This window comes from Camelus bactrianus, chromosome 6, assembly GCF_048773025.1.
Source record: "Camelus bactrianus isolate YW-2024 breed Bactrian camel chromosome 6, ASM4877302v1, whole genome shotgun sequence".
Lineage (NCBI taxonomy): Eukaryota > Metazoa > Chordata > Mammalia > Artiodactyla > Camelidae > Camelus > Camelus bactrianus.
This window is the reverse complement of record NC_133544.1, coordinates 12012736-12038260: the sequence shown is the minus strand read 5'-3', so window position 1 is coordinate 12038260 and position 25525 is coordinate 12012736. Positions and strand designations below refer to the sequence as shown.

General features: G+C 42.8%; 1 protein-coding gene across 3 annotated transcripts in view; it reads left to right on the top strand.

The window, feature by feature from the left end:
• The window catches only part of DGLUCY (D-glutamate cyclase), a 119386-nt gene that overhangs the window by 708 nt on the left and 93153 nt on the right, over positions 1–25525 (top strand). For 2 of the 3 annotated variants that reach the window (XM_074365139.1, XM_010968694.3), the window contains exon 2: positions 2128–2236. The gene's annotated coding sequence lies outside the window, so the exon portion shown is untranslated. Of the gene's footprint in view, positions 1–4; positions 248–2127; positions 2237–25525 lie in introns of those variants that run through there. The other variant, XM_010968693.3, reaches the window with a different exon arrangement.

Here is a 25525-nt window from a genome sequence, read left to right as displayed (position 1 = left end):
CTTCCCTTCCCTGACATTCCCAGAACGGTCACACCCCTTATTCCCCAGCTTTGATCTGTTAGTAAACAGTGTCTAGTAGTCAGGAGGCGCTCGGGGCCTGTGATTGGCTATTGCTGAAAGAGGCGGGGAGGGCTGATTGGAACGTTTGGTCCGCCAATCACCGTGGGCAGAGGAGGAGCTTGGAGGAAAGCGTTTCTCACGCACGTGTTTGCAGACGTACCTATGGGTCCCAGTGCGCAATATACAGGTATGTGACCAGCTGGACGACAGCGTGTCTTTAAAAGGTGCCACTCGCTCTAGTGAGCCCTAAATAAGTTGAGTCTGTGCTTAAGTACAGGTAGTTCTTAGACATTTCAAAAATTCGCAGTCCTCCGTAAAGACTTTTGCAAAGGATCAACATTTCCATTTTGTACAAACGCACCGTAGGCACCAAAAGGCTACAGAGATTAATAAAATAGAATACAATCCCTGCCCATAAACAGCTTTGGATAGAATATAAGAAACAGACAATCTGTGTATATACACAGGAAACTGTAAAGCAGAATTTGAAATTAAACAGTCGTACAAACTGTTAGAGAATTGCACAGATAGTAATAATTATTCTCAGTAAAGGAGCTGGGGAAGGCTTTTAGGGCAAGGAGACATTCGAGATAACCAATTTAAAGGATGGGTGAGATAGAAATACTAGCAGCAGGTATTTCATACAGAGTTAGTAACAGTGAACATAGCCCTGGAATTAGAGAAGAAAAGTGTGGGTTAAGTGATTGATAATAGAATAGTGAATAGAAGTATAACATAAGAGACACAGCTAAAAAAGTAAGGTTCAGTAAGATAATAGAGTAACTTGACCACAATGTTAAGCAGTACATATTTTATTTAGTACAGAATGGGAAGCCTCAAAGAAGAGCTAAAATATCAAACTGTTCTCTTGGAAATTAGCTTCGGTTATACTGAGAAAGATGGATCAAAGGGAGGAGAAGAAAGATGGCAGTTTAAGAATACTGTTGCAAGAACAGAATTTATGGGGGCCGAATTTCTGGCAGTGGACGTGAGAATGAGAAAAGGAGGGGATTAAATATGGACGCTTAGATATAATTCACATAGAAATGAACTTTTAAACTAAGCATGGATTAGATCAGAGGTCAGCAAACTTTTTCTGTAAAGGGCCAAATAGTAAATAGTAAATATTTTAGGCTTTGCAGGCCATGTGGTTTCTTTCACAACTATTCACCTCTGCTTTTGCAGTGTGAAAGCGGACAATAAGTAAACTAACAGATATGGTTGTGTTCCAATAAGTATTTATGGATATTGAAATTAAATTTCACATAATTTTCATGTCATGATATATTCTTTTAATTCTTTTCAAACGTTTAAATATATAAAAATGCTTCTTAGCTTTGGGCCATTGAAACAAAACAGGTAGTAAGTCAGATTTGGCCTGCAGGCCACCGTTTGCAGATTCCTGGATTTGAGTGCCATAGAAGAGAAGGCAGAAGCTTCAGCAGCTCCCAGGTGGCCTTATCAACCTGGGCTTACCTTCCTGGAATGTCTTACTTGTTTTTCTCCTCCACAAATAATGTGCTGTTTGGAGCCAGGGAATGACTGTGTGTCATTATTCGTTTGTTCACTCAACAACTTTTATGCCAGTTATGTACCAAGTACTGTGATGGGTGCTAGAGGCACAGTGAGGGCAAAACAGATGCAATCCTTGCTCCTATAGTGCATACCATCTAGAAATGGAAATAAGTATAAATCACATAAAAAAGTGTAAACTTTCCATTGTAACCATGTGGTAAAGGGAAGTTATAGGATACTGTAGTAGAATGTATTAGGGGGACCTAATTTAGGTTGGAGGAGCTTGAAGGCCTTTATGAGGAAGTGTTATTTAAGCTGATTCTTTAAGATGAGTAGATTTTAACCAGGATGTGGTAGAGATTGACCTGATGCTCACCAATCTCATTTCCTCTTCCTGGACACACAGGAAAACTACATTTTTTTTTCTCCTTTGCAGTTAGGCTAGGGTCACATGACTGTGACCTGGCCAGTAGGTTGTGGGCAGATGTGATATGTGCCATTTCCAGGCCTTGCCCCATGCATAATCATGCACACACTCTTCTCTTTCCACAGCAACTGCAAGGGCCACATCTGGAATATGGGCACGCCACAATATAGACAAACCCTGAAGCCCTGAGTCTCCACTTGAAGAAGAGCCACCCAACCTACATCAGACTGAAATGTGAGCAATAAATGAATCTTTTTAGGCATAAGCTACTAAGATGCTGGGGTTGTTTGCTACCAAGGCATAATCCAGCCTACCCTGACAATTTCACAAATGAATTGTTGGGGGAAGAAAATTATAGGAAGATGCATATGCGAAGTCCTGATACAAAGAGCCTGTTGTGTCTTAGGGACTGAGAGAAAGTAAATGGGGTCATAACACAGTAAGCAAGAGATGAGGTGAGAGAGGCAGACAAAGACCCAATCGTGAAGTTTGTGGTAGATCTGTTAATATTTTTTGAAGTTTTGCCTGTGTGAAGTCAGAAGTAATGGAAGGAATTTAAACAGGGGAATAATATAATTGGGGTAGTATTTTCAGAAGGTCACTGTGGTTCGCGTTAGGAGACTGGGCTGGAAGGAGCAAGAAAGGATACAGGGAGACCAGTTAGGAGCTTATCATGGCAGTCTGGGCAAAGGATGATCCAGGTACAGAAGATATGGAAAAAAATGGAAGGTGTCTAGGTACAGAGTTTGAACTTCCTGAAGGATTGATTTTGTGGGTGAGCATAAAAGACATGTTGAAATGACAGCAGATTTTCTAGCGGGTGCAACTGAGTGGATGGAAGAAGATGGTGCTACCGTGTAACAAAAGGGTTGTGAACTAATGGAAGAGCATGTGCAGAGGAAATATCAAGAGTTTAACTTTGAGATATTCAGTGCCAGTATTAAGTAGCTATATGGACATATGAGCTTGGAGCTCTGCAGAGCAATCTAGGATAGAGATACAAATTCAGGAATCACTGACATATGGATGGTATTTGAGACTAGAGGTGTGAATAAGATTACCTGGGGAGAAAATGTACAGTAAGAAGAGAAGAGCCCAGGACGGAAGTCTAGGAATTTCAACGTTGAGACCTTGTAATGGGAAGGTGGAGGCTGAAGTGTAGGAGGAAAACCCAGAAAGTTTGTGTCTTGGAAGCCAAGTGTTTTAAGAAGGAGGGAGTGGTCAGCTGAGTTACATGCCTTGACAGGTCACATAAGATGAAGTCTGGGAAAGATCCCATAAATTTGCCAACTTGGTATCATTGTGACAATTTCCAAAGTGATTTTGTGAGAGCAAATGTGAGGCGAAGGAGTAGAAACAGTGGGTATGGACATCTTATTCAAGAAGTTTTCCTCTGAAAGAGAATAAAGAAGGAAGGCCCATGCTGGAGGGACCCAGGGAGATTTTTTTTTTCAGATAATTTTAAAATTGCAGATCAGTTGCAAAAAACAGTACAGTTTCCACATACCCTCCACCCAGCTTTCCCTAACATTAATATCTTACATACCATAGTTCAATCATCAAAACTGAGAAATTAACATTTGTACAATATTATTAAGTAAACTACAGACTCTACAGATTTCACCACTTATTCCATTAAAAAATGGTTTTTGTATTCGTAAATGGTTGAAAAATAATTAAAATAAGAAGAGTATACCATGACATATGTAAATTATGTGAGACTTACATTTCAATTTGCCAGAATCCAATCTGTTTTCCTGCATTACATTTAGTGGTCATGGCTCTTGAATCTCCTCCAATCTGTAGCAGTTCCTTATTCATTCTTTGCCTTTCATGACCTTAACTCTTTTGAAAAGTACTGATCAAGTATTTTTGTAGAATGCCCTTTGATTTGGGTTTGTCTGATGTTTGGTTTATGGTTAATTTGAAGTTACACATTTTTGGCAAGAGTGCCATGGAGGTGACGTGCTCTGTCAACTCATCATATCAGGGGTCCAAGAAGTTTATATTCGTATTAATTGTGATGTCAGCCTTGAACACTTGATTAAGGTGGTGTTTGCCAGATTTCTCTAACTTTATTATTTTCCCATTGTAATTAATAAATATTGGGAGGGCCTGTGAGATGCTTTTTGACTATGCAAACGTCCAGTTTCTCTTTAAACTCTCGCCCACTAATTTTAGCATCCATTGGTGGATCTTGCTTATAGCACAGCAGTTATGACTGTGATAGTTTAATTTTCTATTCGGTTGGTTTTTAAGATGAGAAGTACTTTGGTGATGGGGGAAGAGGTTGTAGAATCAATGAAGAGAATCTATAAAACAAAAAGTGGGCGGGGCTGGGAGCCTGAGCTCGCTGAGAGGTTTGCTTTTGATGGGAGGAGGCCTCAAGTCCCTCATTGTAGTGAGAGTTGGGGCGGGGGTGGGGAGGAATGCTGGAGGCAGACATGGACCAGCTTGTAGACTTGGGGATATCTTGGTCATCTCATCTCAGTACCCCTTGGCATCTAGAATTGGCTCTAGCCCAAAACGAGCTTTCAGTAAATGTTTGTTGAATGAATGAAAAATGAATGAGAGAAAGTAGGAAACCTACAATTAAAGAGTAGGTATATACTCAGCCATAAAAAAGAATGAAATAATGCCATTTGCAACCACATGGGTGGACCTGGAGATTATCATACTAAGTGAAGTAAGTCAGACAGAGAAGGACAGATATCTCATGATATCACTTGTGTATTGAATCTAAAATGTGATACAAATGAACTTATTTACAAAACAGAAATAGACTCACAGACATAGAAAAAATTACGGTTACCAAAGGAGAAAGGGGGAGGGATAAATTAGGAGTTTGGGATTAGGAGATACAAACTACTATATATAAAATAGATAAACAACAAGGTCCTAGTGTATAGCACAGGGAACTATATTCAATACCTTGTAATAACCTATAATGGAAAAGAATATGAAAAAGAATATATGTATATATATGTATATAACTGAAACACTTTGCTGTACACCAGAAACTAACCCAAACATTGTAAATCAACCATACTTCAATTAAAACAAAAAAAGAATTACAGAGTAGGTATAAAAAGAATAGAAAATTATGAGTGTAATCGTAGTAAAGCAAGAATAGGCCCTATGAGCTGAACCCACCTGTAAATAGTTTAAAACCACTCAGATGTGCACACATGTAGCAAAGAGTTTATTTCAGAGAGTTAAACCCTATGTCGAGGGAGAGGGGAGATGGAATAAGATGGATTTGAGATTAGAGGACAGTGGAAACAGTTTGGAACAGTCACTGTGGAAAGTAAATATCGCGAGCCAGCTTAGATGATTGCTGACTAGCACCAGGGGCTCAGGTGGAGTTAGAAAGCCTGAATCAGGACAGTTTAATGTCTTTCTCAGCAACTTACATTCCCCCTCAGGTTTGGAGACTAGCAGTTAGGCAACAATCTGGTTGAAATGAGGGGCCCTGGGGGCCTAGATGGGTAAGAAGGCAGTGAAGCCAGGAAGAAACTGTTAGCCTGGGAGAACAGGATGGAGTCCAGGAGCTGGAGCTGACATAGATGCGTAAAACAGCAGTTCTTAACCTTGGCTACACGTTGGAATCACCTGGGATACTTAAAAAAAATTCCATCCCCTGAAATAAGTATGAATTAGTTGGTCTGAGGCAGAGCCTGGACTTGGGGATTTTTTTTAAGCTCCCCAAATGATTATAATGTGGAACCAGTTTTGTAACATACAGCTCTGATGTATGACCATTAGACTAGAGGATGATAAACAAGAGCAAGCTGGAGTTTTGAAACAATGGCAACCTTTCGGAAGTAGTGATGGTGCCAGATAGGATAGGAAGAAAAATGATAATCAGTGGCTGAGAACCATATAGAACAGTTGTGTGGGGCTTAACTGATAAGACAGTGTAATGAGAGGATGGTTTGGAGTTAAAGGAGGAAAAGTTGTTGAAGGGGAGTGAGATCATGGACAAGGGTCTGGATGGAGCTGCTGGAATTGAGGAAAACGTCACTACTCCCTCGTGCCCTGAGAGATGGACAGGTAGGGAGGGCAAGTCTGCCCATGAAAGGGGTGGGAAAGGGAAAGTATCCAGGAGAAAGTCAGATTTCTGCTAAGGCTTTCTGCTAAGAGGAAAAAGCTTGAAAATAGGTTTGTTTCCCCCTTCAATATTGCCTTTCAGCAGGCTCGCAGCACCTGGTGCTGGAGTTGGGCTCCCTGCTCATCCGTTACCTTGTGGGCCCATGTCTGTGTCAGAAAGTCAAAGATGACATCATCAGCAACTTGATTCTGTTCTTGACCCTGGCAGAACCTTCACATGTGATGTGGATCCCATAAATTTAAGGGGCTCACTGCATGCACACAGACCAGCAGAGTTAGGGACTAGGAAGTTCATACTCTCAGAAGACAGCAAGCCACCGCTGAAGTTGATCTAGTGCCACTATTCTCAAAAAGGTTGTTGAGAAGGCGCACACACACCTGAGTTTACAACCTGGAAGGCAATCCTGTGAGGAGGACAGCAGCATTTAGACAGTGTCCTCACTCTACTTTCTCATATCCCAGGTGGAACCTCCAAAGCTTAGAAACCCTCCAAATGTGCAGATATGGAGCACTTGACTGAATCAGAGGACCTGGCCCAAGGTCTGGCTATGAGGACGTGTGCCAACAAGTGAACAACTGGGAGAGACTGTAGAGGCATGCACATTACATATATACCCAGTGAAAGACAGCAAAAACATTTTTACTCCCTCCGTTCTCACACACCATCACCCCTCCCCCAAATCTTCTGGAAGCAACGAAAAACAAAACAAAGCAAAACCCCAGAAAAAGCCTCATTTTTAATGAAACAGGGAAACTCTCGAAACCTCAAACCACAAACCATGAAGTATGCCTGCCAAATACTGTAAAATCTGTACTGAAATTGGTGAAATGTTGAGAGCCAACATACACTGCCTCCAGCCTTGAGCAGGAAACATATTTCCTTAAATGTTAGTGTCATTGTCCCAAGGAACCAAATCATCGCTCCTTGGATTGGAGTGGGGTTTCCCAAAGGCAAGGGGGATCTTGTATTACTGGGGGAACAGGAGATAAGTTTAGGCGGTACATCGACAGTCTTTATATCAAATAACATAATGAAAATGTGATTCATTTAGAGCTGCTTTCATTTGTGATCAGATCAAAAGGAGAGTCCTTGTTTGGTGCCAGTGGTCTTTAACTTATTTCTAATTTGTACTAATCTCTTTCTAACCAGGAAAATATAGACCTGTGACAACTGTATCTAGCTAGAACTTACTTTCATTGTTGTGCTTTCATTGGATTTATTTTAATAGCTACATCCTATTTATGGCAAGTGATACTGGTTTTTCATTTATGATAGTGATATGCCTCCTTATTAGATAAGTAAAAATTGGGAATTGATTCAAAGAAGAATATTGATCATAACAGAGCTGAAATGCAGATGAGGCATATATTGCAGAAATGGTACCCAAATGACTGAAATTTAGATTTGAGTAGCAAGATCCAAGGACCCCAGAGGAAGGGCAGGCTGTGTCCTTACAAAAACACAGGATGACAGCAGGGAAGGTCAACATTAAAGAGAAACCACGCTGATGTTTATTTATTTCTATTGTATGTGACCTGACCTCGCCAAGCCAATGGACTTTCCTGGTGATGAGAAGGTGAAGGGGGTGGAGAGAAAATTGCTAGATTATTGCCCAGAGAGCCTAGACTGAGACGGCCCTGCTGAGGACCTTAGGGACCTCTTCAGCACCCAAACCTGAGAATCTAAGAGACATTCTTTATGGAAAGGAAATTAACAAATTTGAAACACACTAAAGTAAAGTACAAGTAAAGCTACAAAGTGCCTCCATGCCCTTCTTCCACCCCTTCCCATGCTATTCTTTAACAAATAACTCTCCATCTCATTTCTCATTGAGAAATCACAAAATTATAATTAAAAAAGAAATCTCAAGGAGGAGGTTCAAGGGTACAAGTAAGGAATTACATAGCAACAAAAGAGGATAAAACTGAGTGGCAGAGCTCAAGAAAGGAAACAGTGGAAGGCCACTTTAGAATTAACCAAAAATAGAATGAACACAAATAAAAACACCATGGAACAATATGGAAAAGAACAAAGAAGTGATAAAAATTAAAGTTGGATAGTTACAGAAAATAAACAGTGGCGATCCAATATATGAATAATAGGCATTCCCAAGAAAGCGCCCAGAACAAATGGAGCAATAAAAGAAACTTAACTAAAAGGAAGACTTTTTGTCAGCAAATAGAAAGCACATACTTGTCAAGGTAAACTCGGTACAAAGTGATCAGTGATAAAACATACCAGATTAAAAAAAAAATCAAAAGCAACACCTAGTATCAAATGACAGTGAAGCAAGTCTACAAAGATCAAGAGCGTAAAGATATGACTTATGAATTTTATATTCTGCCAGGTTGTCCTTTTGTTATAAAGGCTATTGGCAGTCATTCTCAAGCATGAGAAACGCAGGGTTTGCACATTCTTGAAGAAAGTTCTTTACACTTAAATCCAGTCAACCGAAAGATAAATCAAAACAGATCTAGAGGTGAACTGAGGATTTTTAAAAAACTGCTGAAGATGAGTTTTGAATGATTTTAAATAGAGTTAAAACTAAAGAGCTGTGGGATTTACAGTTAAAGAGCAAAATGTAAACATTGCAAACTCTTACACTGTAAAAATAATTTTATACCTGGCAAAAATTGAGATATTGGGGGAAAAGGCAGTGGAAGAATTTATAAGTATGTAAATTTGGTCATCTGTAATGGCAGGGAAATAATTACTAGACAAAATTGAATTCATGAAGTGCAACTTTTTTAAGGAAACATGATTCCAGCTTCTTGAGGATTTTTATATTAGTTTTTCTTATCTTTAGAGGGGATGCTTCAAGAATGTTTATGGTATAGAAACATTTAGCTGAAGTTCAGCAATTCCTTCAATGTTATTTTAGTTTCTTCTATAAAGTTGATTTTAATCATTTTACTTAAAAGTAATTTGCAGGACAAAAATCCCACTGTTGTCTGTTGATCTTTCTGCTGTTTCTATGCACCAGGACCCATTGAGGTAATATATTCCAAATGTTGACGGCTGTTTCTAGGAAGTAAGATTTGGGGCATGTTTTTTTAAAAACTTCCTCTTTGTACTCTTCTGTGTTATTTTTATCATAAAACACACCATACATAAAAATAATAGTCATTTTCTGAGTAGAACAATAAAATGGCCACCACGACCTTTGTCCTCAGGTGTGACTCCCATGATTATGTGACATGGCAAAAAAGGGTTTCATAGATGTATTGAAGGTTGCTAAGTAGTTGACTTTAAGACTGGGAGATGATATGGGAGGGCCAACCTAGTCATACGAGCACTTTAATCCAGAGTGTTCTCTAGCCGGCAGCTGAAGTCACAGAGATTCAAAGCATAAGAAGGCTTCACTGCAAGAGAGCTATGCCAGTGTGGGCTTTGAGATGGAGGGGATCACATGAAAAGGCCTTGATTGCAGCCTCTAGGAGTTGATAGCAACCTCTTGCCGACAACCAACAGGAAGATCAAACTCTCAGCCTCAGAACTGCAAGAACCTGAATTCCACCAATGGCCTGAATGAACTTGGAAGAGATGCTTCTCCAGAGTCCCCAAATAGAAACCCAGCCTGGCCTACACCTTGATTTCAGCCTTCTGATCGCTAAGCAGGGAGACCATTTGATCTGGCAAGTTCTGACCTATAAAACTATCAGCTCATAACTGGGTGTTGTTTTAAGCTGCTGAAGTTTGTGGTCATTTGTTACGCAGTAATCAAAAATGAATCCAAGTCGTCAGCATTTTTCTCCATGCCAGACATACAGAATCAGAGCCCTCCTGGTCAATATCTTTCATCCCCATGCCATTCTCATCCTGTTGCCATTCCTTCATCTGCATCTGCAGGGCTCAGGGTATCTCCAGAAGCCCTGGCTGATCTGTGAGAAAATGGACCATTCTGGGTAATGGCTGGAAGACTCCAGTTTGGGATTAGATATTTGCGGACAGTTTGAATCATATTATGCTTTTGGTACTAGTTCACTTTTTAAACAACAATAACGAAGAATTGGTTTTAAATGGATAAGTCGAACAGTTGGGGCCAGAAAGCAGGAGGCGAAGGGGAGCGGGTTGGAGTGGGTGGGGTAGAGCGTAGGAAAGCAACATGGTGGGAGGCTGAGTTGACAGGAGCAGTGAAAATACCCCTGCCCCATCTCACCTTTTTCTCCCAGCTCCAGTCCTCGGAAATAATCATTTTAGCTCTTTTAGATATTTCTCCTCAGGTTATCTCTATATTTTTAAATAATCTGTTTCTATTACTATTGATTGATTTGCTTTTTACACTGTTTTTCCTTACATGATAAAAAAGGCTTTACCTCATTTTCACCAGCACTCCCCTTCTCTTTGTGTAATTACATAACTTCTTTGTTTTTCTATAGGTTACCTGTGTTACACTCATACACCTTTACTTCTTGTTCCATCAACTAAGGGCAGACTCTCTTGACTGTTCACTTCCTAAGAGGAAGGTAGAAGCAGCCTTGCACTTCTCCTCCACGTCTGCTTCCCAACTTCTGCCATATACAGTTTTAAGGATAAGAACATTTATATTCTATTCTTAATCATAATTAACTTGCCCACAGACTGATTCTACAAAATGAAAATCACTTAAACAGCATTTACACTGTTGGAACTCTGGACGTGTTTTCCTCCAAAGAAGCAAAGTGTTTTTGAAGATTGCTCCTCCCTTTGTGGTCCAGTTTTTCCCCTTGGATTTTCTATTTGCCTCTCTTCTGTGTTGTTGCATTTTTATTTATGATCTCTCATTTCCCCCCAGCTTCTTCATTCAATCAGATATTCTGCTGAGTTTTTAAGCAAGCCCTCCCCTCTGAGGCCCAGCATCCTCCTGCTGCAGAGCTGATGTGATGGATTTTCTTTTATGGGTTTCGTGGGTCAATTCCAAGCTTTCCAAGATCCACATCTCCCCACATCATAGATGATACCTTTCTTTTCCTGCAGCACATTTTTGCATAACTCCCTAAAGAAATAGTGTGTGAGAGGTCAATTTTCTGGGCCTTGGTTTGTCCCCAAAGATCTTTATTCTACACTCACTCGGATGATAGTTTGGCTGAGTATGACATTACGGGTTGAAAGTCATCTTCTTATAGATTACTGAAGGCATCAGACTATTGGCTTCTAGCATCCAGGGCTGTCGATGAGAAGTCTGTTTTATTTTTATTATTATTTTCCTTCCTCTAGAGATGACTTTTTTTTTAAGTTGGAAGTTTTAAAAATTGTTCTCTTTATCTTTGATGTTTAAAATCAGATTATGTGACCAGGTGGGTCTTTTTTCCAAACTCTGTATTTACCCCTCAGTGGACTCTTTCTGTTAGAGATGTGTGGCCTTCAGTGCTGGAAAATTCTCTGGTGGTATTTCTCTGATACTGTCCGCTCCCTTGAACTTCTTTGCTCTCTCTTTCTGTATCTACTATTAATTGGCTATTGGGACTCTTGTATTTACTTTCCATGTCTTTTTTCTCACCTTTTTTAATTGCTTTGTATTTTGGTTCTGCTTTCAGAAAGAGTACTGTAATTTTATCTTCCAAACTTTCTGTTGATTCTTTTATAACTTTAAGAGTCATTTTTTTTTTAATTTATAAGAGCTCAGCTTGTGAGTCCTTTGTCAGAGCATCCTATTCTTTTATGGACTAAATAGCTTCACAAGCCTTTCTGAATATATTAATTGGAGAGTTTTCATTTAGTTTGCTTTTGCTTTGAGTTCTCTTGCTCAAAATAACTATTTCCTCTGGGTTTGGTTTTTTTTTTTTTTTAACTGTTTATTTTAGTCTGTCTCTTTTATTATGAAGTCTTCTATTGGAGTGCCTGAAGAATCTTTATTGTCCATTTTTAATTACAAATGAAGCCCCTGAGAACTGATTAGGGGTTCTGTGAGCTTGGACTTATACACTGGGAGGAAGGCTTCAAATGCTTGGAGTTCTGAATACTATATCTTGTTGGTTTCCCCCACTCTATAGGTATTCCTTTTTTCTTTTTCTTTTCTTTTCTTTCTTTTTTTTTTAGGGTGGAGTCTGACAGTACCTTTCCTGGGTGATAGAGACCTTGCCTCAGGGATAGGGGTGAGATGAGAAGGACCAAGTGTTCTATACGCAGACCTGCAGTTGATTCCACTGTTCTCAGCCCTGAGGTCGCATCCTGAGTTTCTCTGAACTTCAGATAGGAAGATCAGCCTCCTCCCACCTGGGTCCCTCTGTGTGTGCTCCAGAGAAAGGGCCCCAAACCTCCTGCCATTCTGTGGATTGTTGCCCCCACCTCGGGAAACTCCCATCTAGACTGTGACTTTTTCTTCCCTGGGGTCACAAAGCTAATGAATACCAGAGCCTGAACTCAAACCCACCCTCTAATTCCAGAGCTGAGGTCCCTGTACTAACCACAGCGTCCTGGCAACGGCATGGTTGTGGTCTGATCCAGAAGGATGAGCTATGTGGGCCTGTTTTTCAACAGACATGATAGATTTGTTCCCTTTTAAGTGCTTGTAGTGCCTTAGGATCACATTCCTTCCTTCAGAGGTTTCCAACTCAAATAGTTCACATAGGCTAGACAGATAAAGTGAAGCAGCCAGGGAGACAGGGGGCAGAGGGGTACACACACCTCGTTCAGAGTGGCAGTCACCCCTTAGCTGCAGCCAGTTGCTGCCACGCAGAAATGCTGGCCAACCTTAGCCTAATCTTCCAATTTTTCAAGAAACATCAAAATCCAAATTATTAAGTACTAGGTATTATTGGGTAATGATTTTAAGTGTTGGCAAATAGTTCAAGTTCAACGGTGGCTGTAGACCAGCTGCCGTGACTGGTTTACTGCCTCTAGACATTGCACTTGGGAGGGAAAGCCTGAAACAAGATTGTGAAGGGAACAGAAAGTGAAAGCTGTGGCAGGACCCCCCAGCCAATCACAGAAGCCTGGTTAATACCAACCTAGGCTCCTCTCTGAGCCCCAAACACTCTGGGAGGTGGGTCTGGTGATCATTTCCTACTCTTCTTAACATTCACAAGCCCACTTCCTCTCTTAGACTTTAAGCCAGCTAGTTTCTCTCCTTTTCTTCTCTCACATCATTTTGCTCAAAGAAATCTTCTTCCTTTTGGATGACAGAGCCCAGAGCACAGCTAAAGGATTCAGGAATACTATCTAGAGGGTGGGAGGCAGGCTGCGATCAGAAACCCCGCGGACTGGTGACTTGGGGCAGGTTTTAGCCAGAGGCCTGCCTGGAGTCTGGGAAATGGACCAGAAACCATTGAGCATCATTGAGGCTGCACTTCTGCCTCTATAAAACTGAGATAATAAAAACAGCTGTTTATACTTCAGAGCATTGTTCCGAGAATCAAATGAGATAATGTGCAAGAGGATGGTATTGTGATTGCAAATAAACTGTCGCCTCTGTTGAAGAAATTAAGAATGCATTTGAATTGTACAAAGTGGGGGGCAGGGGGGCAGGAAACAAACCTTAGAAATATCCCAAGGTTACTCTGTGATGAAATTGCCAGTCATTTCAAGGTCGACATCATTCCATCTGATGGAACAGCCTGCAGTTTATTTTACTTAATTAAACCTATTTAAATAACAAGATACCCAAAATAACAAGATACATTAGGAAAGGAGGTGAGCCTATCATCAGAAGTCCTTGGAATCTGCTGACTTCTATATCCAAATGACATTCCAGAAGACGTAGATCCTCCCTGATTTTCAGGAACTCCATTTATATGCTGGTCAGTGAATCCCCTTTAGGCCTTACAGTCTTTTGGGAAACTGACAGAAAACTGTGGTGTTGAGGCCACACCAAGTTCTAATTCCATTAGCTGTCAGAAGAGCAGGAACTTCAAGGTTTCCTTGGGTTGGGAGATTATGACCTACTACCCTGACAGTGTCTGCTTTATCATTCAGTTTCATCGTTATTGGGTACATTTCATATTGAATGGCACACAGATTCATGTGCAAATATGTTCGCAGAAGCAATTTTTATAAGAGCAAACAATTTGAAATGACATTTGCTTAACAAGAGGGGAGTGATTAAATAAATCATATTTTTATGATATAGGATTATGCAGCCATTAAAAGTGTATTTGCACAGTGGTTCACACTGGGGAATGGTAACGACATAGGTGTCGTTCTGCTGGACTGGACCGAGGCAGAATGGAAACATCCACTTCTGCCCGGTACAAGCCGGCTAAGGCCAAGTAATGCCGCACAGCCATGCAGTGCTGGTGAGCATCTGCATCCTATGGGCAGGTGAGGTCTGCAGCTGTCAGAGGTGGGGCTGTTCATAGCAGACAGACACAGCTGGCAACCTGCAAGGGGAAATGGATGTCACAGGCACTGCGTAATCCTCGCACATTTGCACCTGGGGAAACCCTAGAAGCCATCAGTGCACATTTTCTGAGAAGGCTGCATATGAAGACACTGCCCCCATCAGTGGTGTCTTCCCGAGTGAGAAGAACCAGGTCACCAGGACGTAGGATAAAAGAGCCAGGAGGAACTCAGCTCTGTGTGTCAGTGGAAGCAAGGCTCTGCAGGCTTACTCTAAGCTGTTATTTAATGCAAAAGAAAGTTGCAGTTGAGTCATTGCTTTTATTCTTGACCTTGGGTCATGTAATGGGTGGTGGGGTGGTTGGTCTTAACCTCAAATCCAAGTGAATGGGTTGGATAATCTCAACAGAGGCTGTTTTTTAGAGAGGTTTAAAGACCTCCTGGAATGAACATCCAGGCACGAAGAGATTTCCCTGAAAAGAAATTCATGGTAATCCAAGAGGCAAGGCATTTCTGACATTAGACTCCTGGCTGGGACTTTGAGGCTTTGCCTGGCTCAGGCCCCAGTGACCTCCTCTCTGAGTTCTGTGGGGTGCGGGCTGATGTGGGAAGTATTCATTGTACCAGAAGCTCTCTTAAATATTGGGCCATATGTAGTATGGCTTTAGTGCCCCTCCAGCAAGGAACTGTAAACAGGACAGGGTGATCTCCCTCCCAAGTCATCCCAGATGACCCACCAAACCACTCTGGTGTCCTGGGTGGGGTCTGGACCCAGGGCATCGGTGAGAGTCCATGTGCCTGGCTGGACGTGGTGGTGCCCAGCAGGCATGGGCTTGCTTGTACGGGGGGAGGGAGGCACGCTTCAGAAGTCACTGAGGAAGGCTTTAACGGGGACCAGAGGCCCTGAAAGAGAAGACTGGGACAAGTACCAGGGAAACTGGTGACTCCATCTTTGTTCACACCATGTTGAGGCTTGAAAACCAGGTTCCATCTCGATGGGGAAACTGAGGCACGGAGAGGTTAAATCACTTGCCCAAAGGCATAGAGCTGTAAAGGGACAGACTCCAGATTTGAACTGAGATCTTCCTGACTTCTGCCTGTACTATTGTTCATCAGGCCTTTCAGAAGAAACCAGTGAATGTGGAAGGAGCACCAGTAATCCAGTTGGATGGAAAATCAAACTCATTGAGGGAATAATAACAACCAAAGCTAGAAAGATATTTCAGACTATATTATGGAGTTTGCACTAATTTGGGTGATAATGGCGTAGTCCAGGGGTCAGCACACTGTGACCTGCAGGTCAAATCTGCTCACTGTCTGTTTGGGGGCCATGAGTTAAGAACAATTTTTAAAGATGAACATTTACAGTTGATCTCATAAAAGGGGACACTGACTTTGAACCTCACTGAAGTAAAGTGTTATCCCATAAAAAAGAATTCCGTTCTTCTTATTCATAGCTGATATGACAAAATGTTATATTCAATTATCATTGTATTTTGATCTCATCAATAAATATTAGTGAAAATTTGTTTTCTTTCTTGATGCATGAGTATTTATATAATTCCTTGATTTTGCCTTTTGACCCCCAAAACCTAAATATTTATTAGCTGGCCCTTGACAGAAAAATTTTGCCAACCTCTGGCACGGTCAGTGATTGAAAAAGTTCATGGAGTATATGTAATTTTTTTATTGCACATGCTCATCAGTAAAAGTTTGGATATAAATGTCCTATTCATACATATTATTAGGTACATATTGTGTTTCACACTATTAATGTATATTAGCAACATCCATAGAGCTATGACTATAGTTAGAACTGTGAAGTGAGGCTGCCTGGGTTCAAATCCCAGACCTGCCACTTACTAGCTTTGTGACAGTGGACAAATTTCCTAACCCCTGTGCCCCAGTTTCCTCACCTAAAAAATGGGGGTAATAATAGTATCTATTTTATTGGATTATTGTGGGAATTAAATTGATGACTGTATGTAAAGTACTCAGAACAGTCTCTGAAATATATTAAGTGCTAAATAAGAGTTATCAGTACTAGTATGAACGTTATCATCCCCACAAAACAAATAAGAATTTTAAAATGGGGAGATGATAATAAAAGTCCTAAACTTCTCTTTTGTCACGCTGATGTGGTACCTCTCATCACCCCTGGGATGTGCTCAGGACAGACCCTGTGTGTTTTATGATTTATAAGGGGGGAGGTAATTAGATGTATTCATTGATTTCTGTTTGGAAGAGGTACAGGGGATTGAACCCAGGACCTCTTGCGTGCTGAGCATGCTCTCTACCACGTGAGCTATACCCTTCCCCCAAGCAGACCCTGTGTGATTAGGGTGACTTGTCAGGGCACAGAGGCAGGTGGTGGAGGGACAACTTAGGAGGTGATTTATTGATTTTTGGAAGTAGGATAGCCTGACTTTGGAGCTGGCTGACTGTGGGGATGGAGAAGAGGAAATGGAGTGAGAGCTCACCTCTTACTCCTGACCCAATGCATCTTATAATATCCTCTTTCAAGTCAATTCTTGCTACCACTAAATAACCAGTTGCCCAGTGGTTAGTTTGCTCATTCATTCAACAGTCTTTCCTGAGCCCTTTCCATATGCTGGCATTACAGGGGTTGGTTATAAAGATGAATCACAAACTGGCGTGCACTTAAGAAGTTCCTGGCAGGGCAAAAGGAGACAGACATGAAAACAGTTGTGTGGAGGGTTCTGATAGGAGCCTGTTTAGAGCCTGGCGGAGGTGAAAAGGCATGAGTGTTCAAATCCACTTGGGAGGAGGAGAGGGAAACTCAACCGGCCTGGCAATACTTGGGTTAAGTATTGAATTCGAGTGAGCAAGGGATGGAGGAGGCATTCCAGGGAAAGAAAACAGTGAAGGCAAAAACAAAAAGAAACAGCGCAGCAGCGGGGGTGGCGGAGTGTGGGGGGTGCAGATGCCCAGAGCCCAGAGGCTGCACACAGGGAGGAAGTCACATGCCAGGCCACAGGGCCAGGGTGACCCCGCAGGAGCTGGGAAATCACTCATGGCAGAGTAAAATAAATTTCTGTTCAGTAACATCCTGCAAAACAGACCCTGCTTATAATGTTTTTCTGGTACAGTCAACACTGGCAGGCCTTAAAAAACTAAACTAGTTTGTTTTCATTATTTTTAAAGGTAATATCAATGTCAATAAAAGCTACTTTGAAGGGTATGCTAATGAGCAATTAATTTCAGTTTCCCTGAAATTTAATCGCTTTGACCTACATTTACTTTCAAGGGACTTGGCTGTCTGCTTTTATCTTGAACATGAAAGCAAGTGTTTTAGAACCCAATTTTTTATGGTGAGGTGGCAGTGAGTGGAATGAAATAGGTCCCCCTTCCCTGCCGCATCGTTGGGTCTCTTCCTTTGCTATCCGTTCATCCATTAATTCACTAAATTGGTCAGCCTGCCTTTCTGTGAACAAGCAGATGCCTCTTTTGGAAAACAATAGATTGACTGCAACAACTAGAATTAATGTAGCAGTTGTTAGAAAAGAAGATAGCCTATACCCTGGAGGATGTGGCAGCCCCAGATAAGCAAGAACTGTGCCACGCTGAAGTTTTGGGATTTTAGATATTTGGGGGTTTTCGTCTTCAAACTAATCATGTTCTCTGAAGAACGCTGGAGAGTACAGGGAAGTAATAAAGAAATGAGGGGAAATAACCTTTTATCCAGCCATCTAGGGACAACCCCTGCTACTATTCTGAAATATTTTTTTTCTAGTATTTTTATTCTATGTTATTTATTTTTAACATACCTGGGGGAGCCCAGTGAACTTCATGTTCAGCGTAGGCTTCATCGTCCCCAAAACAGGCTTTTGGTTAACTTGGTTGGAGGTGGGTGGGGGTTATATTTCAAATGGTAGAGTGCATGCTTAGCATGCATGAGGTCCTGGGTTCAATCCCCAGTATCTCCTCTAAACATAAATAAATAAATAAACCTAATCACCTCCCTCCCAAATAAACAAAAACAAAACAAACAAACTTGGTTGGAGGCACAGGTTGTGCTTATTTAGAAAGATCTGCAGGCATTGCGTGCCCCACCCCTACTTTCAACCCCAAATTTACATATTGAGAACAGCATAGGGGAGAGAGCCTTATTTGTGAGCCTGCTGTGAGCACACTTACACCTTCACCACGTTGAGGGCTGTGGTCAGCCTCACACTAGCAGAACAAAGAAACAAAGACCCGGAAAAGAATGAGTCTTCAGACCCAGATGTCCTACTGAGGGCGAGCAGCAGTAGAGGGAGCAAGACAATATGCTCCTTGAAGTTCTTTCCTGGGGAATGGAGATGTCTCCTTGCTCTTATGCCATCTTGAGCATAGGGTTGCCAGCCACGTTTTTTTCTTAAAAAAATTTTTTAAGATGTAAGAAATATGTGTTCCTGCCTTGATGCCATGGTGCATTGCCTCTAGGTCTTCCCCTGGCTTGCTGCTGAAGCACAGTTCAGGGTTCAGCTCAGCTGTCACTTCTTAGTGTCACTTCAGTGACTCCCAAGCCTTCTTCCACCCCACCTCACCCCCATCACTCTCCATCTCCTCACCTCACTTTATTATCTTCCTAGAATAAACCACTAATATGACCATGTTCATTTATTTATTTGCTTTTTTGCTACACATCTTCCCCTTTCTAGAATACACGTTCCATGGAAGTAGGAGGCGTCCCTGTGCTGTTCTTTGCTGTGTCCCCAGTGCTTAGCACAGTCTGTGGCACACACGATGTCCTCAGAATCAGTGATGCATACTGTTGAATGAATGAGTGGTGCAGCCTGGGTCCGGCCCTGAGCCCCTACAAGCCCCACATCCATTCAATGCCAAGCCTCAACAGTCATCCCTTCCATCATCCGTCTCAACCCCATCTCTTCCTCTCCATTCCCCCCTTGCCCCCAGCACTGATGTTTAGCTCTTAAGACAGTGACGATGGTCATAACTGCTGTCTGCCCCAGTCTCTATCCCACCTTGCCGCACAGTGTTCCTCCTGCATCTCACTTGCTGATTCCTCATTCATAAGCCGACCTTCATGCCCCTCTGTGCAAACCAGTGGGCTGATTTCCATTATGGTGGCAGAGGGGGGCACCTTCTGGGGGTACCCAGGAGTTGGGGGTGAGAGTAAGGATGTGCAGATTGAAAGCATGACAATGCTTTTCCCACTAGCTTTACTCTGTTCTGTACTCACAATAATTAGTTTTTTTGTACCAAATATTGTGAAGGGGCAGTTTGAGATTCTCCGTTTATCAAGGAGGCTGGGGTGTGGTTTTTAAAAGTTAAGAGAGCTGCCAGTTGCTCTTTCTCCTAAATGGGTCATGATATCTCACTCTTTTGTGCCTCCCCACATGCGGGTCCTCCTTGCTGATCTCGATGTGGGAAACTCCGGCTTCTCTTCAGGGACCAGTTCAAAGGCCAGTTCTGGGTTGCCTGCCTACCTCTTTTTCCTCTTCCTCACTGGAGCTAACTGCCCCCTCCCTGAGCCCCATAGCCCTGCATCCACAGCTCTGATGGGTCACTACTCTGTACTTGTTCAAATTCCCCATCAGATTGGGTGGCCCATGAGGGCAAGGCACTCAGTATCCTAGTCAGCCAGGTCAGCTGTCATCACAAAATACCATAGACTAGGTGGCTTAAACAATAGACATTTATTTTCTCACAGTTCTGAGGGCTGGAAGTGTGAGGTCTGGTTGCCAGCATGTTGGGTTTGCATGAGGGCTCTCTTCCTGGCTTGTAGTGGTCATCTTCTGCTAGGACCCCCTATGGTGGAGAGAGAGAGAGAGAGCAAGCTACCTGACATCTCTTCTTAAAAGGACACTAATCCCATCAAACCAGGGCCCCACCCACATGAGCTCATCTAAACCTTATTACGTCCCCAAAGCCCCATCTCTAACTATGAATTTGGGGTGGGGTGGGACATAAACATTCAGTCTGTAAAACTCAGTAAACATTTTTTTAAATAAATAAAGAACCTAGGTTTCCTTAAATTCCTCTTGATCAAGGGCAGGGTTGATCCCAGGGTCCAAAGCAGGGCTGTACCTATAGGCAGCTGCAGTCCATGGGACCCACCTTTGAAAATGAGAGGCACAGAGAGGGTCCAGCAATTTGCTACAGTGTTAATGTAAGCTGATCTTGTCATCTGGTCTCCTTGTCACTGATCAAGAAAGTCAAGCCTCAGAGAAGTTCAGAGGACTTGGTCAATGTCTTATTCATCTGATCTGTGCGTAGAATCAAACATTACTTACAATATCATGTTTGTCCATTCAAAAAGCATGTTTTTGGAGAGGGGAAGTCATCATATTAAGTAAAGTTAACCAGAAAGAGAAAGAAAAATACCAATGTGATATCACTTATGGAATCTTATCACTTGTGGAGTCTAAAATTTAAAAAAAAAAAAAAAGGGATACAACTTATTTATAAAACAGAGACCGACTCACAAACATAGAAAACAAACTTACGGTTACCAGGAGGGAAAGAATGTGGGAAGGGATAAATTGGGAGTTCGGGATTTGCAGATACTAACTAAACTATATATAGAATAGATGAACAACAAGGCCCTACTGTATAGTGTGGGGAACTATATTCAATACCTGGTAATGGCCTATAATGAAAAAGAATATGAAAATACATATACATATATAGGCAAAGAATATGAAAACACATATGTATGTATAAATATATATAAATGAATCATTATGCTGTATATCAGAAATTAACACAATATTGTAAGTCGACTATACTTCAATTTTTGAAAAAAGCACTTATTGATTACCTGCTGTGGGCCAGGAATTGTTGTGGCCTCCAGAGGCCTCCTGCTTGTTGAGGAGGCCTGTAATCAGCCACAGTGTGGTCTGTGCCTCAGACAGCCCAGGGGAGGGGCCTCTGACCAACCTAGTGGTCAGAGAAGGAGTCTTAAAGAAGAGATAGCTGAGTGGTCTCCAAGGATGAGGAGTTAGACAGGCAAAGAGCCAGAGGAAGATGTTCCAGGCAGAGAAGGCAAGCCGGAAGCCCGGGAGAACAGGGCCCCGCTGGGAACTGCAAGTAATTACTGAGAATTCAGTGTTATGTGCTAAGTGCGATTCCCAGCTCCAGGGTTACAGCAAAGCAGAAAACAAGGATCCTGCCCTCAAGGAAATTACAGTAAAAGATACTTGAAAGTGAAAAAAACAGCAGTTTGAGCATTGTGTTCCAATTTACCGGGGGGGGGGGGGGGGGGGACCTGTCAGCTAATAAGATGACACTTTAAATCTGCTTCTGAGCCCCTGTTTTTAGAATGCGTTTCTTCCTTTTGGGGGCATCTCCTTCCACAATAAGTCCACAACCCCAGGGGCCCTTCTTGGGTGCGTGAGAGTCCAGAGAAACCAGAAAAACTGGAGCCCTCTGGAGGGCTGTGTTCCCTCTTGTTATTTTTGCCACTACTGCCAAAAGTGCCTCGGCTGACACACGGGAGCCTGGGGCAGAGTTTGTCCAAGGAAGAAAGTTCTTCCAGCACAGACGTGTGAGCTGTGTCAGGAGGAGAGAGAGGGAAGAGGCCTCTTTTCCACAGGGTTCCCCTCAGTTTGGGATGCCGAGGTCATAGTGGACCTCAGCTCCCAATGCCCTAGACCCCATGAATACAGACACACACAGGCACACCTGCAGGTGAGGGGCTCCCAACCTAAAGCCACATGCATTATGAGAACCAGCATCTTTCCTAAGGAACCCCGTCCTCTGAAGCAAGGAAACCTCTTCCTCTCCTGCTCCAAGGCCAGCTCCATCTCCCACCCCAGGATGAATAACATCACACTGTGGGAACTGAGGAGGAGTATGACCCTTCTCTAGTATATAAGTAACAATCAAGTAGTCAGATAAGTGACACAAGGGTCATTCAGTGGCTGTTTAATGTTGACTGTATTGGACACCATTAGGACTGACTACTCTATACCCTTTGCCCCTTCTAAAGTCCTCCCCCTCCTCCATTCTCTCTCTGGTTCCCTAGAGGGCTACAAGCTTCTAAAGCTGCCTGGCCCTCCTGCCCACAGTGGGGCCATAAGTCCCTTCCTCAGAGTATTTTTGGGCTCGCCACTGAGAAAGTCAGTGTCCTTCTGATGATGGAAGCTGTCAAATGTACCACTCCAGAGCTGGTGGCAGCTCTGTCAAGAAGATATGGGTGATGGTGCAGCGAGAAAAGGCAACCACAGAATGGAAAGAAGCAAGGAGGAGAGACCATGAGGGATGGGACTCCCTGGTTCCCACCATGTTTGACTGCCCTGTGGTCCTGGCAATAAAATCCTCCCTTTGCTTAAGCTACTTTGTGTGCTTCATGTAAATCTGTCCATCATAACTAGGATGACCAAGTAATTTATTGTCCAAACCAGGACATTTTAAGAATGAAAGAGGTTACTATTAATACTTACCCTGGGACAACAGACGTTATCTGGGTGACACCGCTCACCCTCCTTACAACCCGCTAATCAATGATGGTGGAAGTCAATCTGTCCAGCATCGGGGTGCATGCAGCAGGTGGGGCCGTGAAGATGGAAGGCGTACCTGATGGTGTAGGTATTCCCTGGCAGCTGCAGCACTTTTCCTCCCTCACCAACTGCCTGACCAGACTCACTACCCCATAGAGGAAAGCGTCTTGCACCCAGCTTGTTCCAAAATTGCTTGTAGGGGAGCCTCACAGATTGGGAACTAGACTGGTTCCATCCCAGCCATGGATCTCAGGAAGGATCATTTACTCTCTCTAGACCTCAGTGTCTTCAACCAGAAAAGCAGAGGGGAAGGGAACCTGTTAAATGACAGTGATGTTGTCCCCATGTGCTTTGCCCCTCAGGATGCCGCTGCCTCCTGAGCTGCCACCTGCCTGTGACTTTTTTGTAACCTTCCCTCCCAGGTTCCTTTGAGCATCATTTCTGAGTTGAGGGCGACAAGGAGTTCCTGAAGGCTGGGCAGCGTCTCCTGCCTAGGCTCTGGGGGAGGCCTCTCCTAATTAGGAAACTGGGAGCCACCAGCGGGAGCTCATTGATGTCCAGGAAGAGAGTCCACTGGTGGCCACAGGGTGCATGACTCAGCTCCTGCCACCACATCTGGTGCCGTTTGCCGAGTCACACAGATCAGCTCTCCCAGACAGCTGGGAAAAGAGAGATCCTGGGAGAGTTGCCCACACCCTTCTTCTGGAGCCAGGCTGTCCTCATCAGAAACCCAGGAAGTATACACACTGAGGGTGGTGATGGCCCCATCCTCCAAGGTCACAAAGGGTGCGCTGTCAGGGACTATTCAGGGTTAGCCCTGGCGGCTGCATCCTCAGGTGTAATTCCACCAACTACTCCGGCTTCTCTAAACATCCCAGCCTCTTAGTCTTCTACCCTTTGCCCTCAACAAGCATGGGAGGAAGGTGTGGCCAGTGTGGACTTGACTATATGAAGGGCTGTTGCTTTAAGGAATGTTGAATGTGGAAAGACCTATAAAACCAGCCTGGTAAATTTCCAGTCCGTTTGTCCATTCCCAGAGGGCATAGGCCTTTTCCTGAACCTGGAAATAATGCAAAGAGTTCTGGCAACTTGGCAAAGGTCCATAGTCTGCCTGAGCAATTCAGACTTGCATGTCCAGGGCAGAAGATAAAGACACCCAGGTCCTGCCGTAAGAGATCACTCTCAGTTCAGGCCCCTGTTCCATCCCTGGTGGGGTCCCTGTAATCACTGCAGCCTGGAATAAATGCCCTCAGGTCCCCTGAGCCCATCCCTGGCTCCAAGCTCTCCTGCCTCAGCCAGGCTGAGTTTCCTGGGACATAGCTTTCATTCAACCCTCTTCTGCTTTAAAACTTGAGTGGCTTTTGGCTGTTAATCAATCACCCTTGCAATTCCAGTGCTCTCTCCTCTGACCTCCTACCCATGAAAATTGACCACATCTCCCAAATCAAACCCTGGACCCCATGCAGACTGACATCTATCCTCCTATTCTCCTTACTCATTCCTATCTCTACGTGCCTGCAGCCCTCTGCCCCTTTCAAATCTTGCTATTCTTCAAGGAAGAATCTTTCTTGAAGCCTTTCCTAAGAACTTCAGCCCATACTGATTTCATTTATTATCCATATTGTTAGTTTAACAGTGAATCTCATGTGGACACATTCTTTACTATTACACTGGCTTGTGGGTCTGGTCTTCTCAGTTACATCATGTGCAGGACAGAAACTCCCTTCTGTGTATTCATATCCCCACTCCCCCATCTTGGTGCTTATGTTAGTACCAAACTCATAGTAGACGTTCAATAAACTCTCGTTAACATGGTTTGATTTCCATACTGAGTGAAAACACTTTGGTTTCTGTTACTTTTGCTGTTTGCTAGTGGTTTCTGATCTCCTCAAATATGATGACATCGATGAGGGTGAGTGGCGCTCTGAGTACTGCAAGATCGAGAAGACACGTGGTGATAAAAGGCTTTTACATGACTTATATTTTATTCGTTCTAACACACATTCGAGAAACAGCCATGCCTGTAGGTTGAGGAGAGAAAGAGTAGCCACTGAGAGTACAGGAGATGCTTGCTGCCTATGGTTCAGGAACAACTTTGTGTAGCTGTATAGCAGAGACCCATAGCTTCATGGAACCCAGACTGAGACCCCATATGCAGTCAACACGATCATTGCAAGTACCTAATCCAGGCAGCTTCTCTCTGCTGCTGTCAAGCCCAATTGCACTTAAGATATTTTGTGAAACAAATGGATAGATACAACAGAGAAGAGGTTAGAGAAATTCATATACTCATAATGATAATATTAGTAATACATTACTGAGCACTAATTGCTGGGTGCTGTTTGTCACTTTATCTGTTATGTGTGATTTAACCCTCCTAGAATGCGTTATTCCCATGAGGAGACTGTCAGCGGGGGTCATGTGAAAAAAGAGGAAGGGGCCAAGCTTTGCATTTAGGTAGACAAGATACAAAACAGCAACTACAGATAAACAAAATGTGGTCTATCCATGCAATGGAATATTACTCAGCCAATAAAAGGATTGACATACTGATACCTGTTGCAATACGAATGAGCCTTGAAATAGTCTGCAAGGTGAAAGGAGCCAGACACAAAAGTTCACATATTATTCCATTTATATGGTTCCATTTATATGAAATGTCCAGAATAGGTAAATCCAGATAGAAAG